Here is a 23253-nt window from a genome sequence, read left to right as displayed (position 1 = left end):
TGCACCGCCATTTATTATGATCATGGCTAATCATCCAACTCAGAACCCTGCCCCAGCCTTCCCTCCGTACCCCCTGACCCCCATAGCCACAAGGGCCACATCTAACTCTCTCTTAAATATAGCCAATGAACTGGCCTCAACTGTTTCCTGTGGCAGAGAATTCCACAGATTCACCACTCTCTGTGTGAAGAAGTTTTTCCTAATTTCGGTCCTAAAAGGCTTCCCCTCTATCCTCAAACTGTGGCCCCTCGTTCTGGACTTCCCCAACATTGGGAACAATCTTCCTGCATCTAGCCTGTCCAATCCCTTTAGGATTTTATACGTTTCAATCAGATCCCCCCTCAATCTTCTAAATTCCAAAGAGTACAAGCCCAGTTCATCCAATCTTTCTTCATATGAAAGTCCTGCCATCCCAGGAATCAATCTGGTGAACCTTCTTTGTACTCCCTCTATGGCAAGGATGTCTTTCCTCAGATTAGGGGACCAAAACTGCACACAATACTCCAGGTGTGGTCTCACCAAGGCCTTGTACAACTGCAGTAGTACCTCCCTGCTCCTGTACTCGAATCCTCTCGCTATAAATGCCAGCATACCATTCGCCTTTTTCACCGCCTGCTGTACCTGCATGCCCACTTTCAATGACTGGTGTATAATGAGAAGGGCAGTGAAGACAGCTTTGGGACATGAATTAGGGTGAGAGAGGGAGTGAGAGAGGGAGTGAGGGAGAGATATGAAGAGAGATAAGGACAGAGGGGAGAGGAAGGAGAGAGAGAGAAAGACAGGGAGGGAGAGAAAGAGAGATGTAAAGAGAGGTCGAAAGAGAGCGAGAGAGAGAAAAAGAGTGTGAGAAAGAGAGGGACAGTGAGTAAGGGGAAGGAGAGCAAGAGGTAGAGAGAGGGGTACACAGAGAAGGAGTGGATGGAGAGAGAAAAAGGGATAGGAAGGAAGAGAAAAAGAAAGAGACTAGAAACTTCATGCTGAAACTGAGGGATAAAAACCCTTTTATTCGTCATCAAGACAGGCTAGAATTCAAAGAGAAAGTCTTGTAGAAGATGAAGCTGGAGGCTCTGCAAAGAAGAGATTGTTTGTATCAGAGGGTGGACAGCAAGTGAACGAAAACGCAGGGAAGAGAAGGAGAAACTGAAAAGCAAGAATATGCAGAGGAGCTTTGGAATTGGAGTTGTTGAAGTTTGTGATTATTAATGCCTGAAAAGGAAAAGTCTTCTGAACCATCAAATACAATGGTAAGAGCAGTGGAACTGTGGAAATGGACAGATTTGAGAACTTCACTTGCTGAGAGAGATCAAGAGAATGTTCACATCAATGGTCAGTCTTCAGCATAGATCACAGAGTGCATGAGAATGCTGAAGAACTTGAATGTTCCTCCAATCTTAGGTAGGTCTGAAATGCTAAGAATTCCACTTGGAATCAACACACTAGCATACCCGCCCTCAAGGGTGTTTAAACAGAAATGTACTTCTGGTGAAATGATAATGGTAAAGTGACCCTGAGGTGATAATAGTAAGTAACAGACAGGTTAAGTAAGAGGGAGAGGATCTGTAAATGAAGGATATTGTGGGAATATGTGAGGTTATTCATCTTGGGCATTATGTAAATGGTGAGAGATCACAGTCATGGCATCAAGTAGCACAGAACAAGCCCTTCAGTCTTTGATGTTCATTATTACCAGTTGACACTAATCCCATTTACCACTTCTTGGTCCACAGTCCTCTAAGCCTTGTACATTCACGTTCAGCCAGAAGTTTAAATGTTGTACTTCCCTCAACACCTTGTTGAACAGTTTAATCCAGACTTTAAGTGCTCTCTGGCTGAGGGAAAATCCTCCTCAGATTTCCTGTAAACCACATACTACTCACAATCAACTTATGTCCTCTGGTGTTAGAATCCTCTATTATTGTGAAAAGGTTTCTTCCTATCAATTACCTATGTGCTTTTGTGCACTGCAGTCAGGTTCCCCTCAACCCCTTCTGCTTCAAGAAAAACATCCAGTCAATTCATTCCCCACTAATAAAACAAACACTCAATCCCAGCAAACATCCCGGTTAATCTTCTGTCCAATGCAATCACATCCCTCGGTGCCTTGGTTCTTGCAAGGACCTGGCCTTCATGCTGCAGTGTTGCCTGTCCAGCCACCCAGGACAGGAGACACTAAAAGCAGAGGCCCCTGTGGGTTTGCAGGAATCAGCCCCGGTTTCGGTGCTGGCCCCCACCACCGATGTTTCTCTCCTGCTTTCGCTCAATGCTGCCTTACATTGTTCACTAAGTGCAATGATACATTGTTCACTCAATGCTATGTTACATTGTTCACTCAATGCTATGTTATATTGTTCACTCAATGCTATGTTACATTGTTCACTCAGTGCTATGTTACATTCTTCACTCAATGCTATGTTATATTGTTCAAACAGTGCTATGTTAAATTGTTCACTCAGTGCTATGTTACATTATTCACTCAGTGCTATGTTGCATTGTTCACTCAGTGCTATGTTACATTGTTCACTCAGTGCTATGTTACATTGTTCAGGCAATGCTGCCTTATATTGTTCACTCAGTCCTTTGTTACATTTTTCACTCACAACTATGTTGCAGTTTTCATCAGTGCTATGTTGCATTGTTCACTCAGTGCTATGTTACATTTTTCACTCAGGGCTATGTTGCATTGTTCACTCAGTGCTATGTTACTTTGGACACTCAATGCTATGTTACACTGTTCAGTGACTGCTATGTTGCATTGTTCACTCAATGCTGTGTTATATTGTCCAGTTAGTGCTATGTTACACTGTTCACTGACAGCGATGTTCCATTGTTCACTCACTACTATTTTACAGTTTTCACTCAGTGCTATGTTAAATTGTTCACTCATTGCTATGTTACACTTTTCACTCAGTGCTATGTTACTTTGTTCACTCAGTGCTATGTTATATTGTTCACTTAGTGCTATTTTACACTGTTCACTTAGTGCGATGTTACATTGTTCACTCAGTGCTATGTTACTTTGGACACTCAATGCTATGTTACACTGTTCAGTGACTGCTATGTTGCATTGCTCACTCAATGCTGTGTTATATTGTCCACTTAGTGCTATGTTACACTGTTCACTGAGAGCGATGTTCCATTGTTCACTCACTACTATTTTACAGTTTTCACTCAGTGCTATGTTAAATTGTTCACTCATTGCTATGTTACACTTTTCACTCAGTGCTATGTTACTTTGTTCACTCAGTGCTATGTTATATTGTTCACTTAGTGCTATTTTACACTGTTCACTTAGTGCGATGTTACATTGTTCACTCAGTGCTATGTTACATTGTTCACTCAGTGCTATGTTACATTGTTCACTCAATACTATGTTACGTTCTTAACTCAATGCTATGTTACATTGTTCACTCTGTGCTATGTTACATTGTTCACTCACTGATATGTTACAGTTTCACACAGTGCTATGTTACATTATTCACTCATGCTAAGGTACATTGTTCACTCAGTGCTATGTTGCATTGTCACTCAGTGCTATGTTATATTGTTCAATCAGTGCTGTGTTAAAATGTTCACTCGATGCAGCCTTACATTCTTCACTCAGTGCTATGTTACATTGTTCACTCAGCGCTAAGTTACATTGATCACTCAGTGCTGTCTTACATTGTTCACTCATGCTATGTTACTTTGTTCACTCAGTTCTATGTTGCATTTTTCACTCAGTGCTATTTTACACTGTTCACTCAGTGCTATGTTACATTGTTCACTGAATGCTATGTCACATTGTTCATTCAATGCTATGTTACATTGTTCACTCAATGCTATGTTACATCGTTCACTTAGTGCTATGTTACATTATTCACTCAGTGCTATGTTGCATTGTTCACTCAGTACTATGCTACATTGTTCAGGCAATGCTGCCTTATATTGTTCACTCAGTCCTTTGTTACATTTTTCACTCACAGCTATGTTACAGTTTTCATTCAGTGCTATGTTGCATTGTTCACTCAGTGCTATGTTACATTTTTCACTCAGGGCTATGTTGCATTGTTCACTCAGTGAGATGTTACATTGTTCAATCAGTGCTATGTTACATTGTTCACTCAGGGCTATGTTGCATTGTTCACTCAGTGCTATGTTACTTTGGACACTCAATGCTATGTTACACTGTTCAGTGACTGCTATGCTGCATTGCTCACTCAATGCAATGTTATATTTTCCGCTTAGTGCTATGTTACACTGTTCACTGAGAGCGATGTTACATTGTTCACTCAGTGCTATGTTACTTTGGACACTCAATGCTATGTTACACTGTTCAGTGACTGCTATGTTGCATTGTTCACTCAATGCTGTGTTATATTGTCCACTTAGTGCTATGTTACACTGTTCACTGACAGCGATGTTCCATTGTTCACTCACTACTATTTTACAGTTTTCACTCAGTGCTATGTTAAATTGTTCACTCATTGCTATGTTACACTTTTCACTCAGTGCTATATTACTTTGTTCACTCAGTGCTATGTTATATTGTTCACTTAGTGCTATTTTACACTGTTCACTTAGTGCGATGTTACATTGTTCACTCAGTGCTATGTTACATTGTTCACTCAATACTATGTTACGTTCTTAACAATGCTATGTTACATTGTTCACTCTGTGCTATGTTACATTGTTCACTCACTGATATGTTACAGTTTCACACAGTGCTATGTTACATTATTCACTCATGCTAAGGTACATTGTTCACTCAGTGCTATGTTGCATTGTCACTCAGTGCTATGTTATATTGTTCAATCAGTGCTGTGTTAAAATGTTCACTCGATGCAGCCTTACATTCTTCACTCAGTGCTATGTTACATTGTTCACTCAGCGCTAAGTTACATTGATCACTCAGTGCTGTCTTACATTGTTCACTCATGCTATGTTACTTTGTTCACTCAGTTCTATGTTGCATTTTTCACTCAGTGCTATTTTACACTGTTCACTCATGCTATGTTACTTTGTTCACTCAGTGCTATGTTGCATTGTTCACTCAGTGAGATGTTACATTGTTCAATCAGTGCTATGTTACATTGTTCACTCAGGGCTATGTTGCATTGTTCACTCAGTGCTATGTTACTTTGGACACTCAATGCTATGTTACACTGTTCAGTGACTGCTATGCTGCATTGCTCACTCAATGCAATGTTATATTTTCCGCTTAGTGCTATGTTACACTGTTCACTGAGAGCGATGTTACATTGTTCACTCACTACTATTTCACAGTTTTCACTCAGTGCTATGTTAAATTGTTCACTCATTGCTATGTTACACTTTTCATTCAGTGCTATGTTACTTTGTTCACACAGCGCTATGTTATATTGTTCATTCAGTCCTATCTTACATTATTCACACAGTTCTATGTTGCATTGTTCACTCAGTGCTACATTTCATTGTTCACTCAGTGCGATGTTACATTGTTCACTCAATGCTATGTTACATCATTCACTTAGTGCTATGTTACATTATTCACTCAGTGCTCTGTTACATTGTTCACTCAGTGCAATGTTACATTATTCACTCAGTGCTATGTTGCATTGTTCACTCAGTGCTATGTTACATTGTTCACTCAGTGCTATGTTACATTGTTCAGGCAATGCTGCTTTATATTGTTCACTCAGTCCTTTATTACATTTTTCACTCACAGCTATGTTACAGTTTTCACTCAGTGCTATGTTAAATTGTTCACTCAATGCTAAATTACACTTTTCACTCAGTGCTATGTTACATTGTGCACTCAGTGCTTTGTTGCATTGTCACTCAGTGCTATGTTATGTTGTTCACTCAGTGTTATGTTACATTGTTCACTCAGTGCTGTGTTACGTTCTTCACTCGATGCTATTTTACCTTGTTCTCAATGTGCTATGTAACATTGTTCACTCAATGCTATTTTACATTGTTCAATCTTAGCAGTTACATTGTTCATTCAGTGCTATGTTATATTTTTCACGCAATGCTATGTTACATTGATCACTCAGTGCTATGTTATATTGTTCACTCAGTGCTATATCAGGTTGTTCACTGATTGCTATATTACATTGTTTACTCAATGCTGCATTATATTGTTCACTCTTCTCTATGTTAAATTTTCCACTCACTGCCATGTTAAATTGTTCAATCAGTGCTATGTTACATTGTTCACTCAATGCTATCTTACATTGTTCACTGAATGTTATGCTTCATTGTTCACTCATTGGTATGTTACATTGTTCACTCAATGTTACCTTACATTTTTCACTCAATGCTATGTTACATTGTTCACTTAGTGTTATGTGACATTGTTCACGCAATGCTATTTTACATTGTTCAATCTTAGCTGTTACATTGTTCATTCAGTGCTATGTTATATTTTTCACGCAATGCTATGTTACATTGATCACTCAGTGCTATGTTATATTGTTCACTCAGTGCTATATTAGATTGTTCACTGATTGCTATATTACATTGTTTACTCAATGCTGCATTATATTGTTCACTCTTCTCTATGTTAAATTTTCCACTCACTGCCATGTTAAATTGTTCAATCAGTGCTATCTTACATTGTTCACTGAATGTTATGCTTCATTGTTCACTCATTGGTATGTTACATTGTTCACTCAATGTTACCTTACATTTTTCACTCAATGCTATGTTACATTGTTCACTTAGTGTTATGTGACATTGTTCACTCAATGCTATTTAACATTGTTTAATCAATGCTATGTTACATTTTTCACTCAATGCTGCCTTACGTTGTTCATTCAGTGCTATTTTACATTTTTCACTCACAACTATGTTACAGTGTTCACTCAGTGCTATATTACATTGTTCACACAATGCTGCCTTACATTGTTCACTCAGTGCTATGTTACATTGTTCACTCACTGCTATGTTAAAGTTTTCACTCAGTGCTATATTACATTGTTCACTCATGCTATGTTACTTTGTTCACTTAGTACTATCTTACATTGTTCAGGCAATGCTGCCTTACGTTGTTTACTCAGTTCTATGTTACATTGTTTACTCAGTTCTATGTTACATTGTTTACTCACTGCTATGTTACAGTTTTCATTCAGTGCTATGATACATTGTTCACTCCATGTAATGTTACACTGTTTACTCTGTGGTATGTTACGTTCTTAATTCGATGTTATGTTACATTGTTCACTCAGTGCTATGTTACAGTGTTTACTCAGAGCAATGTTACATTGTTTACCCAGTGCCATGTTACATTTTTCACTCAGTGCTATGTTACATTGTTCATGCAATGCTATGTTACATTGATCACTCAGTGCTATGTTATATTGTTCACTCAGTGCTATATTAGATTGTTCACTGATTGCTATATTACATTGTTCACTCAATGCTGCCTTATATTTTTCACTCTTCTCTATGTTAAATTTTCCACTCACTGCCGGGTTAAATTTTTCAATCAGTGCTATGTTACATTGTTCACTCAGTGCTATGTTGCATTGTTCACTCACTGCCATATTACTTTGTTCATTCAATGCGATGTTACATTGTTCACTCACTGCCATATTACATTGTTCACTCACTGCTATGTTGCATTGTTCACTCAGTGCTATGTTAAATTATTCATTCATGCTATGGTACTTTGTTCACTCAGTGCTATGTTTCATTGTTTACTCAGTGCGATGTTACATTGTTCACTCAATGCTATGTTACATTATTCACTCAGTGCTATGTTACATTATTCACTCAGTGCTATGTTACATTGTTCACTCAGTGCTATGTGACATTGTTCAGGCAATGTTTCCTTATATTGTTCACTCAGTCCTTTGTTACATTTTTCACTCACAGCTATGTTACAGTTTTCACTCAGTGCTATGTTACATTGTTCAATCATGCTATGTTACTTTGTTCAATCAGTGCTACGTTTCATTGTTTACTCAGTGTGATGTTACATTGTTCACTCAGTGCTATGTTGCATTGTTCACTCAGTGCTATGTTGCATTGTTCACTCAGTGCTATGTTGCATTGTTCACTCAGTGCTCTGTTACATTGTTCACTCAGTGTTATGTTACATTGTTCACTCAGTGCTATGTGACATTGTTCAGGCAATGTTGCCTTATATTTTTCACTCAGTCCTTTGTTACATTTTTCACTCACAGCTATGTTACAGTTTTCACTCAGTGCTATGTTACTTTGTTCACTCATGCTATGTTACATTGTTCACTGAATGCTATGTCACATTGTTGATTCAATGCTCTGATACATTGTTCAGTCAGTGCTAAATTACAGTTTTCACTCAGTGCTATGTTAAATTGTTCACTCAATGCTATATTACACTTTTCACTCTGTGTTATGTTACATTGTTCACTCAGTGCTGTGTTACGTTTTTCACTCGATGCTATGTTACATTGTTCTCAATGTGCTATGTTACATTGTTCACTGAATGCTGTTTTACATTGTTCACACTAAGCTATATTACATTGTTCATTCAGTGCTATGTTACATTGTTCATGCAATGCTATGTTACATTGATCACTCAGTGCTATGTTATATTGTTCACTCAGTGCTATATTAGATTGTTCACTGATTGCTATATTACATTGTTCACTCAATGCTGCCTTATATTGTTCACTCTTCTCTATGTTAAATTTTCCACTCACTGCCATGTTAAATTGTTCAATCAGTGCTATGTTACATTGTTCACTCAGTGCTATGTTACATTGTTCACTCACTGCCATATTACTTTGTTCATTCAATGCTATGTTACATTGTTCACTCAGTGCTATGTTACATTGTTCACTCACTGATATGTTACAGTTTCACACAGTGCTATGTTACATTATTCACTCATGCTATGGTACTTTGTTCACTCAGTGCTACATTTCATTGTTCACTCAGTGCGATGTTACATTGTTCACTCAATGCTATGTTACATCATTCACTTAGTGCTATGTTGCATTGTTCACTCAGTCCTTTGTTACATTTTTCACTCACAGCTATGTTACAGTTTTCACTCAGTGCTATGTTACTTCGTTCACTCATGCTATGTTACTTTGTTCACTCAGTGCTATGTTGCATTGTTCACTCAGTGCAATGTTACATTGTTCACTCAGTGCTATGTTACATTTTTCTCTCACAGCTATGTTTCAGTTTTCACTCAGTGCTATGTTACATTGTTCACTCAATGCTATGTTACACTGTTCAGTGACTGCTATGTTACATTGCTCACTCAATGCTGTGTTATATTGTCCACTTAGTGCTATGCTACACTGTCACTGAGAGCGATGTTCTATTGTCTACTCACTACTATTTTACAGTTTTCACTCAATGCTATGTTACTTTGTTCAATCAGTGCTATGTTATATTGTTCATTCAGTCCTATCTTACATTATTCACTCAGATCTATGTTGCATTGTTCACTCAGTGCTATGTTACATTGTTCACTCCGTGCTGTGTTGCTTTGTTCACTCAGTGCGATGTTACATTGTCCACTCAGTGCTATGTTACATTATTCACTCAGTGCTATGTTGCATTGTTCACTCTGTGCTATGTTACATTTTTCACTCAGTGCAATGTGAAATTGTTCAGGCAATGCGGCCTTATATTGTTCACTCAGACTCTTGTTACATTTTTCACTCACAGCGATGTTACAGTTTTCACTCAGTGCTATGTTACATTGTTCACTCATGCTATGTTACTTTGTTCACTCAGTGCTATGTTGCATTGTTCACTCAGTGCGAAGTTACATTGTTCACTCAGTGCTATGTTACATTGTTCACTCAGGGCTATGTTGCATTGTTCACTCAGTGCTATGTTACATTGTTCACTCAGTGCTATGTGACATTGTTCAGGCAATGTTGCCTTATATTGTTCACTCAGTCCTTTGTTACATTTTTCACTCACAGTTGTGTTACAGTTTTCACTCAGTGCTATGTTACATTGTTCACTCATGCTATGTTACTTTGTTCACTCAGTGCTATGTTGCATTGTTCACTCAGTGCGATGTTACATTGTTCACTCAGTGCTATGTTACATTGTTCACTCAGGGCTATGTTGCATTGTTCATTCAGTGCTATGTTACTTTGGACACTCAGTGCTACGTTATACTGTTCAGTGACTGTTATGTTGCATTGCTCACTCAATGCTGTGTTATATTGTCCACTTAGTGCTATGCTACACTGTCACTGAGAGCGATGTTCCATTGTCCACTCACTACTATTTTACAGTTTTCACTCAATGCTATGTTACTTTCTTCAATCAGTGCTATGTTATATTGTTCACTCAGTCCTATCTTACATTATTCACTCAGATCTATGTTGCATTGTTCACTCAGTGTTATGTTACATTGTTCACTCAATGCTATGTTATATTTTTCACTTAGTGCTATGTTATACTGTTCACTTACTGCGATGTTACATTGTTCACTCAGTGCTATGTTACATTGTTCACTCAGTGCTATGTTACATTGTTCACTCAGTGCTATGTGACATTGTTCAGGCAATGTTGCCTTATATTGTTCACTCAGTCCTTTGTTACATTTTTCACTCACAGTTGTGTTACAGTTTTCACTCAGTGCTATGTTACATTGTTCACTCATGCTATGTTACTTTGTTCACTCAGTGCTATGTTGCATTGTTCACTCAGTGCGATGTTACATTGTTCACTCAGTGCTATGTTACATTGTTCACTCAGGGCTATGTTGCATTGTTCATTCAGTGCTATGTTACTTTGGACACTCAGTGCTACGTTATACTGTTCAGTGACTGTTATGTTGCATTGCTCACTCAATGCTGTGTTATATTGTCCACTTAGTGCTATGCTACACTGTCACTGAGAGCGATGTTCCATTGTCCACTCACTACTATTTTACAGTTTTCACTCAATGCTATGTTACTTTCTTCAATCAGTGCTATGTTATATTGTTCACTCAGTCCTATCTTACATTATTCACTCAGATCTATGTTGCATTGTTCACTCAGTGTTATGTTACATTGTTCACTCAATGCTATGTTATATTTTTCACTTAGTGCTATGTTATACTGTTCACTTACTGCGATGTTACATTGTTCACTCAGTGCTATGTTACATTGTTCACTCAGTGCTATGTTACATTTTTCACTCAGTGCAATGTTACATTGTTCAGGCAATACGGCCTTATATTGTTCACTCAGACTTTTGTTACATTTTTCACTCACAGCTATGTTACAGTTTTCACTCAGTGCTATGTTACATTGTTCACTCATGCTATGTTACTTTGTTCACTCAGTGCTATGTTGCATTGTTCACTCAGTGCGATGTTACATTGTTCACTCAGTTCTATGTTACAGTGTTCACTCAGTGCTATGTTACATAGTTTACTCAGTGCTATGTTGCATTGTTCACTCAGTGCTGTGATACGCGTTCTTCACTCGATGCGATGTTACATTTTTCTCAATGTGCTATGTTACATTGTTCACTCAATGCTATTTTACATTGTTCACTCTGAGCTATGTTACATTGCTCACTCACTGAAATGTTACGGTTTCACACAGTGCTATGTTACATTATCACTTCACTCAGTGCTATGTTACATTGTTCACTCAGTGCAATCTTCTCTATGTTAACTTTTCATTGTTCACTCAGTGCTATGTTTTACATGTTAAATTTCACTCAGTGCTATGTCAAAGTTTTCACTCAGTGCTATGTTATATGTTCACGCATGCTATGTTACATTTTTCACTCAGTGTTATGTTGCTTGTTCACTCAGTGCTATGTTACAGTTCTTCACTCAGTGCTATGTTACATTGTTCACTCAGTGCTATGTTACATTGTTCACTCAATGCTATGTTACATTGTTCACTCAGTGCTATGTTACATTGTTCACTCAGTGCTATGTTACATTGTTCACTCAGTGCTATGTTACATTGATCACTCAGTGCTATGTTATATTGTTCACTCAGTGCTATATTAGATTGTTCATAGTGCTATATTAATTGTTCACAATGCTGCCTTATATTGTTCACTCAGTCCTTGTTACTTTTTCACTCACAGCTGGTTAACAGTTTTCACTCAGTGCTATGTTACATTGTTCACTCAGTGCTATGTTACATTGTTCACTCAGTGCTATGTTATTGTTCACTCAATGCGATGTTACATTGTTCACTCAGTGCTATGTTACATTGTTCACTCAGTGCTATGTTACATTGTTCACTCAGTGCTATGTTACTATGTTGCATTGCACTCAGTGCTCATGTTACTATTGTTCACTTGTTGACACTCAGTGCTATGTTGTTCACTAGTGTTATATTTTTCACTTAGTGCTATGTTACATTGTTCACTCAGTGCTATGTTACATTGTTCACTCAGTTCACTCAGCTATGTTACATTGCATTGTCACTCAGTGCTATTACATTGTTCACTCAGTGCTATAGGCAATTGCCTTATATTGTTCACTCAGTGTTACTTTTTCACTCACAGCTATGTTACAGTTGTTCACTCACTATGTGCTATGTTACATTGTTCACTCAGTGCTATGTTATTTGTTCACTACTAGTGCTATTTACACTGCTTCACTAGTGCTGATGTTCCATTGTTCATCACTACTATTTTACAGTTTTCACTCATTGTTCACTCATGCTAGTTACTATCAGTTGTTACATTGTTCACTCAGTGTATGTTACATTGTTCACTCAGTGCTATGTTACATTGTTCACTCAGTGTTATGTTACATTGTTCACTCAGTGCTATGTTACATTGTTCACTCAGTGCTATGTTACATTGTTCACTCAGTGCTATGTTACATTGTTCACTCAGTGCTCTGTTACATTGTTCACTCAGTGCTATGTTACATTGTTCACTGAATGCTATGTCACATTGTTCATTCAATGCTATGTTACATTGTTCACTCAGTGCTATGTTAATTGCAGTTTTCACTCAGTGCTATGTTAAATTGTTCACTCAATGCTATATTACACTTTTCACTCTGTGTTATGTTACATTGTTCACTCAGTGCTGTGTTACGTTTTTCACTCGATGCTATGTTACATTGTTCTCAATGTGCTATGTTACATTGTTCACTCAATGCTATGTTACATTGTTCACTCAATGCTATGTTACATTGTTCACTCAGTGCTATGTTACATTGTTCACTCAGTGCTATGTTACATTGTTCACTCAGTGCTATGTTATATTTTTCACTCACTGCTATATTAGATTGTTCACTGATTGCTATATTACATTTTTCACTCAATGCTCCCTTATATTGTTCATTCTTCTCTATGTTAAATTTTCCACTCACTGCCATGTTAAATTGTTCACTCAGTGCTATGTTACATTGTTCACTCAGTGCTATGTTGCATTGTTCACTCACTGCCATATTACTTTGTTCATTCAATGCTATGTTACATTGTTCACTCACTGCCATATTACATTGTTCACTCACTGCTATGTTACAGTTTCACACAGTGCTATGTTACATTATTCACTCATGCTATGGTACTTTGTTCACTCAGTGCTATGTTACATTGTTCACTCAGTGCTATGTTACATTGTTCACTCAGTGCTATGTTACATTGTTCACTCAGTGCAATGTTACATTATTCACTCAATGCTATGTTGCATTTTTCACTCAGTGCTATGTTACATTGTTCACTCAGTGCTTTGTTACATTGTTCACTCAGTGCTATGTTACATTATTCACTCAGTGCTATGTTACATTGTTCACTCAGTGATATGTTACATTGTTCACTCAGTGCTGTGTTGCATTGTTCACTCAGTGCTATGTTATATTGTCCACTCAGTGCTATGTTACATTGTTCACTCAATTCTATGTTACATTGTTCACTCAGTGCTATGTTACATTGTACTCAGTGCTTGTTATATTGTTCACTCAGTGCTATTAGATTGTCACTGATGCGATGTTCTATGTTACTTCATCTGCTTTTACAGTGCTATTACATGTTACTCGTGCTATGTTACTTTGTTCACTCAGTGCTATGTTATATTGTTCACTCAGTCCTATCTTACATTATTCACTCAGTGCTATGTTACATTGTTCACTCAGTGCTATGTTGCATTATTCACTCAGTGCTCTGTTACATTGTTCACTGAGTGCTGTTACATTATTCACTCAGTGCTATGTTGCATTGTTCACTCAGTGCTATGTTACATTATTCACTCAGTGCTATGTTGCATTGTTCACTTAGTGCTATGTTACATTGTTCACTCAGTGCTATGTGACATTGTTCAGGCAATGTTTCCTTATATTGTTCACTCAGTCCTTGTTACATTTTTCACTCACAGCTATGTTACAGTTTTCACTCAGTGCTATGTTACATTGTTCACTCATGCTATGTTACTTTGTTCACTCAGTGCTATGTTGCATTGTTCACTCAGTGCAATGTTACATTGTTCACTCAGTGCTATGTTACATTGTTCACTCAGGGCTATGTTGCATTGTTCACTCAGTGCTATGTTACATTGTTCACTCAGTGCTATGTTACATTGTTCAGCAATGTTGCTTATATTGTCACTCAGTGCTTTGTTACATTGTTCACTCAGTGCTATGTTACACTGTTACTCAGAGCTATGTTACATTGTTCACTCACTGCTATGTTACAGTTTTCACTCAGTGCTATGTTACATTGTTCACTCAGTGCTATGTTACATTGTTCACTCAGTGCTATGTTACATTGTTCACTCAGTGCTATGTTGCATTGTTCACTCAGTGCTATGTTACATTGTTCACTCAGTGCTATGTTACATTGTTCACTGATGTGCTGTTATTTCACTCATGCTTGTTATTTGTTCACTCAGTGCTATGTTACATTGTTCACTCAGTGCTATGTTCATTGTTCACTCAGTGCTATGTTACATTTTCACTCAATGCTATGTTACTTGTTCACATGCTATGTTATATTGTTCACTCAGTCCTATGTTACATTTTCACTCAACTATGTTACATTGTTCACTCAGTGCTATGTTACATTGTTCACTCAATGCTATGTTATATTTTTCACTCAGTGCTATGTTATGTCACTGTTCACTTACATGCGATGTTACATTGTTCACTCAGTGCTATGTTACATTGTTCACTCAGTGCTATGTTACATTGTTCACTCAGTGCTATGTGACATTGTTCAGGCAATGTTGCCTTATATTGTTCACTCAGTCCTTTGTTACATTTTTCACTCACAGTTGTGTTACAGTTTTCACTCAGTGCTATGTTACATTGTTCACTCAGTGCTATGTTACATTGTTCACTCCGTGCTGTGTTGCTTTGTTCACTCAGTGCGATGTTACATTGTCCACTCAGTGCTATGTTACATTGTTCACTCAGGGCTATGTTGCATTGTTCATTCAGTGCTATGTTACTTTGGACACTCAGTGCTACGTTATACTGTTCAGTGACTGTTATGTTGCATTGCTCACTCAATGCTGTGTTATATTGTCCACTTAGTGCTATGCTACACTGTCACTGAGAGCGATGTTCCATTGTCCACTCACTACTATTTTACAGTTTTCACTCAATGCTATGTTACTTTCTTCAATCAGTGCTATGTTACATTGTTCACTCAGTCCTATCTTACATTATTCACTCAGATCAATGTTGCATTGTTCACTCAGTGTTATGTTACATTGTTCACTCAATGCTATGTTATATTTTTCACTTAGTGCTATGTTATACTGTTCACTTAGTGCGATGTTACATTGTTCACTCAGTGCTATGTTGCATTGTTCACTCAGTGCTATGTTGCATTGTTCACTCAGTGCTATGTTATATTGTTCACTCAGTGCTATGTTACATTGTTCACTCAGACTTTTGTTACATTTTTCACTCACAGCTATGTTACAGTTTTCACTCAGTGCTATGTTACATTGTTCACTCATGCTATGTTACTTTGTTCACTCAGTGCTATGTTGCATTGTTCACTCAGTGCGATGTTACATTGTTCACTCAGTTCTATGTTACAGTGTTCACTCAGTGCTATGTTACATAGTTTACTCAGTGCTATGTTGCATTGTTCACTCAGTGCAATGTTGCATTGCTCACTCAGTGCTATATTGCATTGTCAATGCTGCCTTACATTGTTCACTCAGTGCTATGTTACATTGTTCCCTCAGTGCTATGTTGCATTGTCACTCAGTGCTATGTGATATTGTTCACTCAGTGTTATGTTACATTGTTCACTCAGTGCTGTGTTACGTTCTTCACTCGTGCTATGTTACATAATGTGCTGTGTTACATTGTTCACACTCAGTATGTTACATTGTTCATTCAGTGCTATGTTACATTGTTCACATGCTATGTTACATTGATCACTCAGTTCTATGTTAATTGTTCACTCGTCATGTGCTGATGTTACATTGTTCACTCAATGCTGCTTATATTGTCACTCAGTGCTATGTTACATTGTTCACTCAGTGCTATGTTACATTGTTCACTCAGTGCTATGTTACATTTTCACTCATGCATTTATTGTTCACTCATGTTACTTTTCACTCACTGCTATGTTACATTTCATGTTCACTCATGCTATGTTACAGTTCACTCAGTGCTATGTTACATTGTTCACTCAGTGCTATGTTACATTGTTCACTCAGTGCTATGTTAATTTTCACTCAGTGCTATGTTACATTGTTCACTCAGTGCTATGTTACATTGTTCACTCAGTGCTATGTTACATTGTTCACTCAGTGCTATGTTACATTGTTCACTCAGTGCTATGTTACATTGTTCACTCAGTGCTATGTTACATTGTTCACTCAGTGCTATGTTACATTTTCATCATTTTACAGTTTACTCAGTGCTATGTTAATTGTTCACTCAGTGCTGTATGTTCACTCAGTGCTATGTTACATTGTTCACTCAGTGCTATGATTGTTCACTCAGTGCTATGTTACATTGTTCACTCAGTGCTATGTTACATTGTTCACTCAGTGCTATGTTACATTGTTCACTCAATGCTATGTTACATTGTTCACTCAGTGCTATGTTACATTGTTCACTCAGTGCTATGTTACATTGTTCACTCAGTGCTATGTTACATTCTTCACTCAGTGCTATGTTACATTGTTCACTCAGTGCTGTGTTGCATTGTTCACTCAGTGCGATGTTACATTGTCCACTCAGTGCTATGTTACATTGTTCACTCAGTGCTATGTTGCATTGTTCACTCAGTGCTATGTTACATTGTTCACTCAGTGCTATGTTACATTGTTCACTCAGGCTATGTTGCATTGTTCATCAGACTGCTATGTGAATGTTCATCAGTGCTCACTCAGTGCACTCATGCTATGTTACATTGTTCACTCATGCTATGTTACATTGTTCACTCAGTGCTATGTTGCATTGTTCACTCAGTGTATGTTACATTGTTCATTCAGTGCTATACACTCAGCTATGTCATTGTTCAGGCATGCTGCCTTATATTGTTCACTCAGTCCTATGTTACGTTATTTCTCAGTGCTATGTTACATTGCTCATGTTACTTGTTCACTCAGTGCTATGTTACAGTGCTATGTTACATTGTTCACTCAGTGCTATGTTACATTGTTTTCACTCATGCTATGTTATTTCACTTATCTATTTTTCACTCAGTGCTATGTTACTACTATGTTCACTCAGTGCTATGTTACATTGTTCACTCAGTGCTATGTTACATTGTTCACTCAGTGCTATGTTCATTGTTCACTCAGTGCTATGTTACATTGTTCACTCAGTGCTATGTTACATTGTTCACTCAGGATGTTACAGTTCAATTGCATGTTATCGTGCTATGTTACATATGTTACACTGTTCAGTGTTACACTCACTACTATTTTACAGTTTTCACTCATGCTATGTTACTTGCATCAGTGCTATGTTATATTGTTCACTCAGTGCTATGTTGATTGTTCACTCAGTGCATGTTCACTAATTGTTCACTCAGTGTTACATTGTTCACTCAGTGCTATGTTACATTTTTCACTCAGTGCTATGTTACATTTATATTGTTCACTCACTACTGCTATGTTACAGTTTCACTCAGTGCTATGTTACATTGTTCACTCATGCTATGTTACATTGTTCACTCAATGCTATGTTACATTGTTCACTCAGTGCTATGTTACATTATTCACTCAGTGCTATGTTACATTGTTCACTCAGTGCTATGTTACATTATTCACTCAGTGCTATGTTGCATTGTTCACTCAGTGCTATGTTACATTGTTCACTCAATGCTATGTTGCACTCAGTGCTGTTACAACTTGTTCACTCAGTGCTATGTTACATTGTTCACTCAGTGCTATGTTACATTGTTCACTCAGTGCTATGTTATACTTGTTCACTCAGTGCATGTTACATTGTTCACTCAGTGCTATGTTACATTGTTCACTCAGTGCTATGTTACATTGTTCACTCAGTGCTATGTTACATTGTTCACTCAGTGCTATGTTACATTGTTCACTCAGTGCTATGTTACATTGTTCACTCAGTGCTATGTTACATTGTTCACTCATGCTATGTTACTTTGTTCACTCAGTGCTATGTTTCATTGTTCACTCAATGCGATGCTACATTGATTGTTCACTCAGTGCTCACTGTTACATTGTTCACTCATGCTATGTTACATTTTCACTCAGTGCTATGTTCATTGTTCACTCAGTGCTATGTTACATTGTTCACTCAGTGCTATGTTACATTGTTCACTCATGCTACGTTTTTCACAACATTCATTTTCACTCAGTGCTATGTTACATTGTTCACTCATGTGCTATGTTACATTGTTCACTCAGTGCTATGTTACATTGTTCACAGGTATGTTCATTGTTCATCAGTGCTATGTTACATGTTCAGCATTTATTGCACTATGTTAATTCACATTTTCATTTCACTCAGTGCTATGTTACATTGTTCACTCATGCTATGTTTGTTGATTGTACATTTCACTCAGTCTATGTTACATTGTTCACTCAGTGCTATGTTGCATTGTTCACTCAGTGCTATGTTACATTGTTCACTCAATGCTATGTTACATTGTTCACTCAGTGCTATGTTACATTGTTCACTCAGTGCTATGTTACATTGTTCACTCAGTGCTATGTTACATTGTTCACTCAGTGCTATGTTACATTGTTCACTCAGTGCTATGTTACATTGTTCACTCAGTGCTATGTTACATTATTCACTCAGTGCTATGTTACATTGTTCACTCAGTGCTATGTTACATTGTTCACTCAATGCTATGTTACATTGTTCACTCAGTGCTATGTTACATTGTTCACTCAGTGCTATGTTACATTGTTCACTCAGTGCTATGTTACATTGTTCACTCAGTGCTATGTTACATTGTTCACTCAGTGCTATGTTACATTGTTCACTCAGTGCTATGTTACATTTTTCACTCAGTGCTATGTTACATTGTTCACTCAGTGCTATGTTACATTATTCACTCAGTGCTATGTTGCATTGTTCACTCAGTGCTATGTTACATTGTTCACCAGTTCTATGTTCACATTGTTACACACTCAGTGCTATGTTACATTGTTCACTCATGCTATGTTATTTTCACTCGTTGTCATTGTTGTTATACTGTTCACATTGTCACTCAGTGCTTGTTAATTGTCACTGCATGTTATGTTACATTGTTCACTCAGTGCTATGCATGTTACATTTTCACTCAGTGATGTTTTAATTGTTCACTCAGTCCTATTTACAGTTTTCACTCGTCTATGTTCATTGTTCATCAGTGCTTTACACTCAATGCTATGTTAATTTTCACTTAGTGCTATGTTAATTGTTCACTCATGTGTTTATGTATGTTATTCTATGTTATTATGTTAATTTTCACTCATGCTATTTCAGTGCTACATTGTTCACTCAGTGCTATGTTCATTGTTCACTCAGTGTTACTTTCATCGCTATACATTGTTCAGTGCATGCTATGTTACATTGTTCACTCAGTGCTATGTTACATTATTCACTCAGTTCTATGTTACATTGTTCACTCAGTGCTATGTTACATTGTTCACTCAATGCTATGTTACATTGTTCACTCAGTGCTATGTTACATTGTTCACTGAATGCTATGTCTCATTGTTGATTCAATGCTCTGATACATTGTTCAGTCACTGCTAAATTGCAGTTTTCACTCAGTGCTATGTTAAATTGTTCACTCAATGCTATATTACACTTTTCACTCTGTGTTATGTTACATTGTTCACTCAGTGCTATGTTACATTGTTCACTCAGTGCTATGTTACATTATTCACTCAGTGCTATGTTACATTGTTCACTCAGTGCTATGTTACATTGTTCACTCAGTGCTACATTGTTCACTCAGTGCTATGTTACATTGTTCACTCAGTGCTATGTTACATTGTTCACTCAGTGCTATGTTACATTGTTCACTCAGTGCTATGTTACATTGTTCACTCAGTGCTATGTTACATTGTTCACTCAGTGCTATGTTACATTGTTCACTTCAGTGCTATGTTACATTGTTCACTCAGTGCTATGTTACATTGTTCACTCAGTCCTATGTTACAGTGTTCACTCAGTGCTATGTTACATTCTTTACTCAGTGCTATGTTGCATTGTTCACTCAGTGCTATGTTACATTGTTCACTCACTGCCATATTACATTGTTCACTCACTGCTATGTTACAGTTTTACACAGTGCTATGTTACATTATTCACTCATGCTATGGTACTTTGTTCACTCAGTGCTACGTTTCATTGTTTACTCAGTGCGATGTTACATTGTTCACTCAGTCCTATGTTACATTATTCACTCAGTGCTATGTTGCATTGTTTACTCAGTGCTATGTTACGTTGTTAATTCAGTGCTATGTTACATTGTTCACTCAGTGCTATGTTACATTATTCGCTCAGTGCTATGTTACATTGTTCACTCAGTGCTGTGTTACGTTCTTCACTCGATGCTATGTTACATTGTTCTCAATGTGCTATGTTACATTGTTCACTCAATGTTATTTTACATTGTTCACTCTGAGCTATGTTACATTGTTCATTCAATGCTATGTTACATTGATCACGCAATTCTATGTTACATTGATCACTCAGTGCTATGTTATATTGTTCACTCAGTGCTATATTAGATTGTTCACTGATTGCTGTATTACATTGTTCACTCAATGCTGCCTTATATCATTCAATCTTCTCTATGTTAAACTTTTCGCTCACTGCCGTGTTAAATAGTTCAATCAGTGCTATATTACATTGTTTACTCCGTGCTATGTTACATTGTTCACTCAATGCTGCCTTATATTTTTCACTCTCTCTATGTTAAATTTTTCACTCACTGCCATGTTAAATTGTTCAATCAGTGCTATGTTAAAGTTTTCACTCAGTGCTATGTTACATTGTTCACTCATGCTATGTTACCTCGTTCACTCAGAGCTATGTTGCATTGTTCACTCAGTGCTATGTTACATTATTCACTCAGTGCTATGTTGCATTGTTCACTTAGTGCTATGTTACATTGTTCACTCAGTGCTATGTGACATTGTTCAGGCAATGTTTCCTTATATTGTTCACTCAGTCCTTTGTTACATTTTTCACTCACAGCTATGTTACAGTTTTCACTCAGTGCTATGTTACTTCGTTCACTCATGCTATGTTACTTTGTTCACTCAGTGCTATGTTGCATTGTTCACTCAGTGCAATGTTACATTGTTCACTCAGTGCTATGTTACATTGTTGACTCAGGGCTATGTTGCATTGTTCATTCAGTGCTATGTTACTTTGGACACTCAATGCTATGTTACACTGTTCAGTGACTGTTATGTTGCATTGCTCACTCAATGCTGTGTTATATTGTCCACTTAGTGCTATGCTACACTGTCACTGAGAGCGATGTTCTATTGTCTACTCACTACTATTTTACAGTTTTCACTCAATGCTATGTTACTTTGTTCAATCAGTGCTATGTTATATTGTTCATTCAGTCCTATCTTACATTATTCACTCAGATCTATGTTGCATTGTTCACTCAGTGTTATGTTACATTGTTCACTCAATGCTATGTTACATCGTTCACTTAGTGCAATGTTACATAATTCACTCAGTGCTATGTTGCATTGTTCACTCAGTCCTATGTTACATTATTCACTCAGTGCTATGTTGCATTGTTCACTCTGTGCTATGTTACATTTTTCACTCAGTGCAATGTGAAATTGTTCAGGCAATGCGGCCTTATATTGTTCACTCAGACTCTTGTTACATTTTTCACTCACAGCGATGTTACAGTTTTCACTCAGTGCTATGTTACATTGTTCACTCATGCTATGTTACTTTGTTCACTCAGTGCTATGTTGCATTGTTCACTCAGTGCGAAGTTACATTGTTCACTCAGTGCTATGTTACATTGTTCACTCAGGGCTATGTTGCATTGTTCACTCAGTGCTATGTTACATTGTTCACTCAGTGCTATGTGACATTGTTCAGGCAATGTTGCCTTATATTGTTCACTCAGTCCTTTGTTACATTTTTCACTCACAGTTGTGTTACAGTTTTCACTCAGTGCTATGTTACATTGTTCACTCATGCTATGTTACTTTGTTCACTCAGTGCTATGTTGCATTGTTCACTCAGTGCGATGTTACATTGTTCACTCAGTGCTATGTTACATTGTTCACTCAGGGCTATGTTGCATTGTTCATTCAGTGCTATGTTACTTTGGACAGTCAATGCTATGTTACACTGTTCAGTGACTGCTATGTTGCATTGCTCACTCAATGCTGTGTTATATTGTCCACTTAGTGCTATGTTACACTGTTCACTGAGAGCGATGTTCCATTGTTCACTCACTACTATTTTACAGTTTTCACTCAGTGCTATGTTACTTTGTTCACTCAGTGCTATGTTATATTGTTCACTCAGTCCTATCTTACATTAATCACTCAGTTCTATGTTGCATTGTTCACTCAGTGCTATGTTACATTGTTCACTCAATGCTATGTTATATTTTTCACTTAGTGCTATGTTACACTGTTCACTTAGTGCGATGTTACATTGTTCACTCAGTGCTATGTTACATTGTTCACTCAATACTATGTTACATTTTTCACTCAGTGCAATGTTACATTGTTCAGGCAATACGGCCTTATATTGTTCACTCAGACTTTTGTTACATTTTTCACTCACAGCTATGTTACAGTTTTCACTCAGTGCTATGTTACATTGTTCACTCATGCTATGTTACTTTGTTCACTCAGTGCTACATTGCATTGTTCACTCAGTGCGATGTTACATTGTTCACTCAATGCTATGTTACATCATTC

The sequence above is a fragment of the Mobula hypostoma genome, chromosome 3 (genome assembly GCF_963921235.1).
Source record: "Mobula hypostoma chromosome 3, sMobHyp1.1, whole genome shotgun sequence".
NCBI lineage: Eukaryota > Metazoa > Chordata > Chondrichthyes > Myliobatiformes > Myliobatidae > Mobula > Mobula hypostoma.
Note: the sequence above shows the minus strand (reverse complement) of the source record.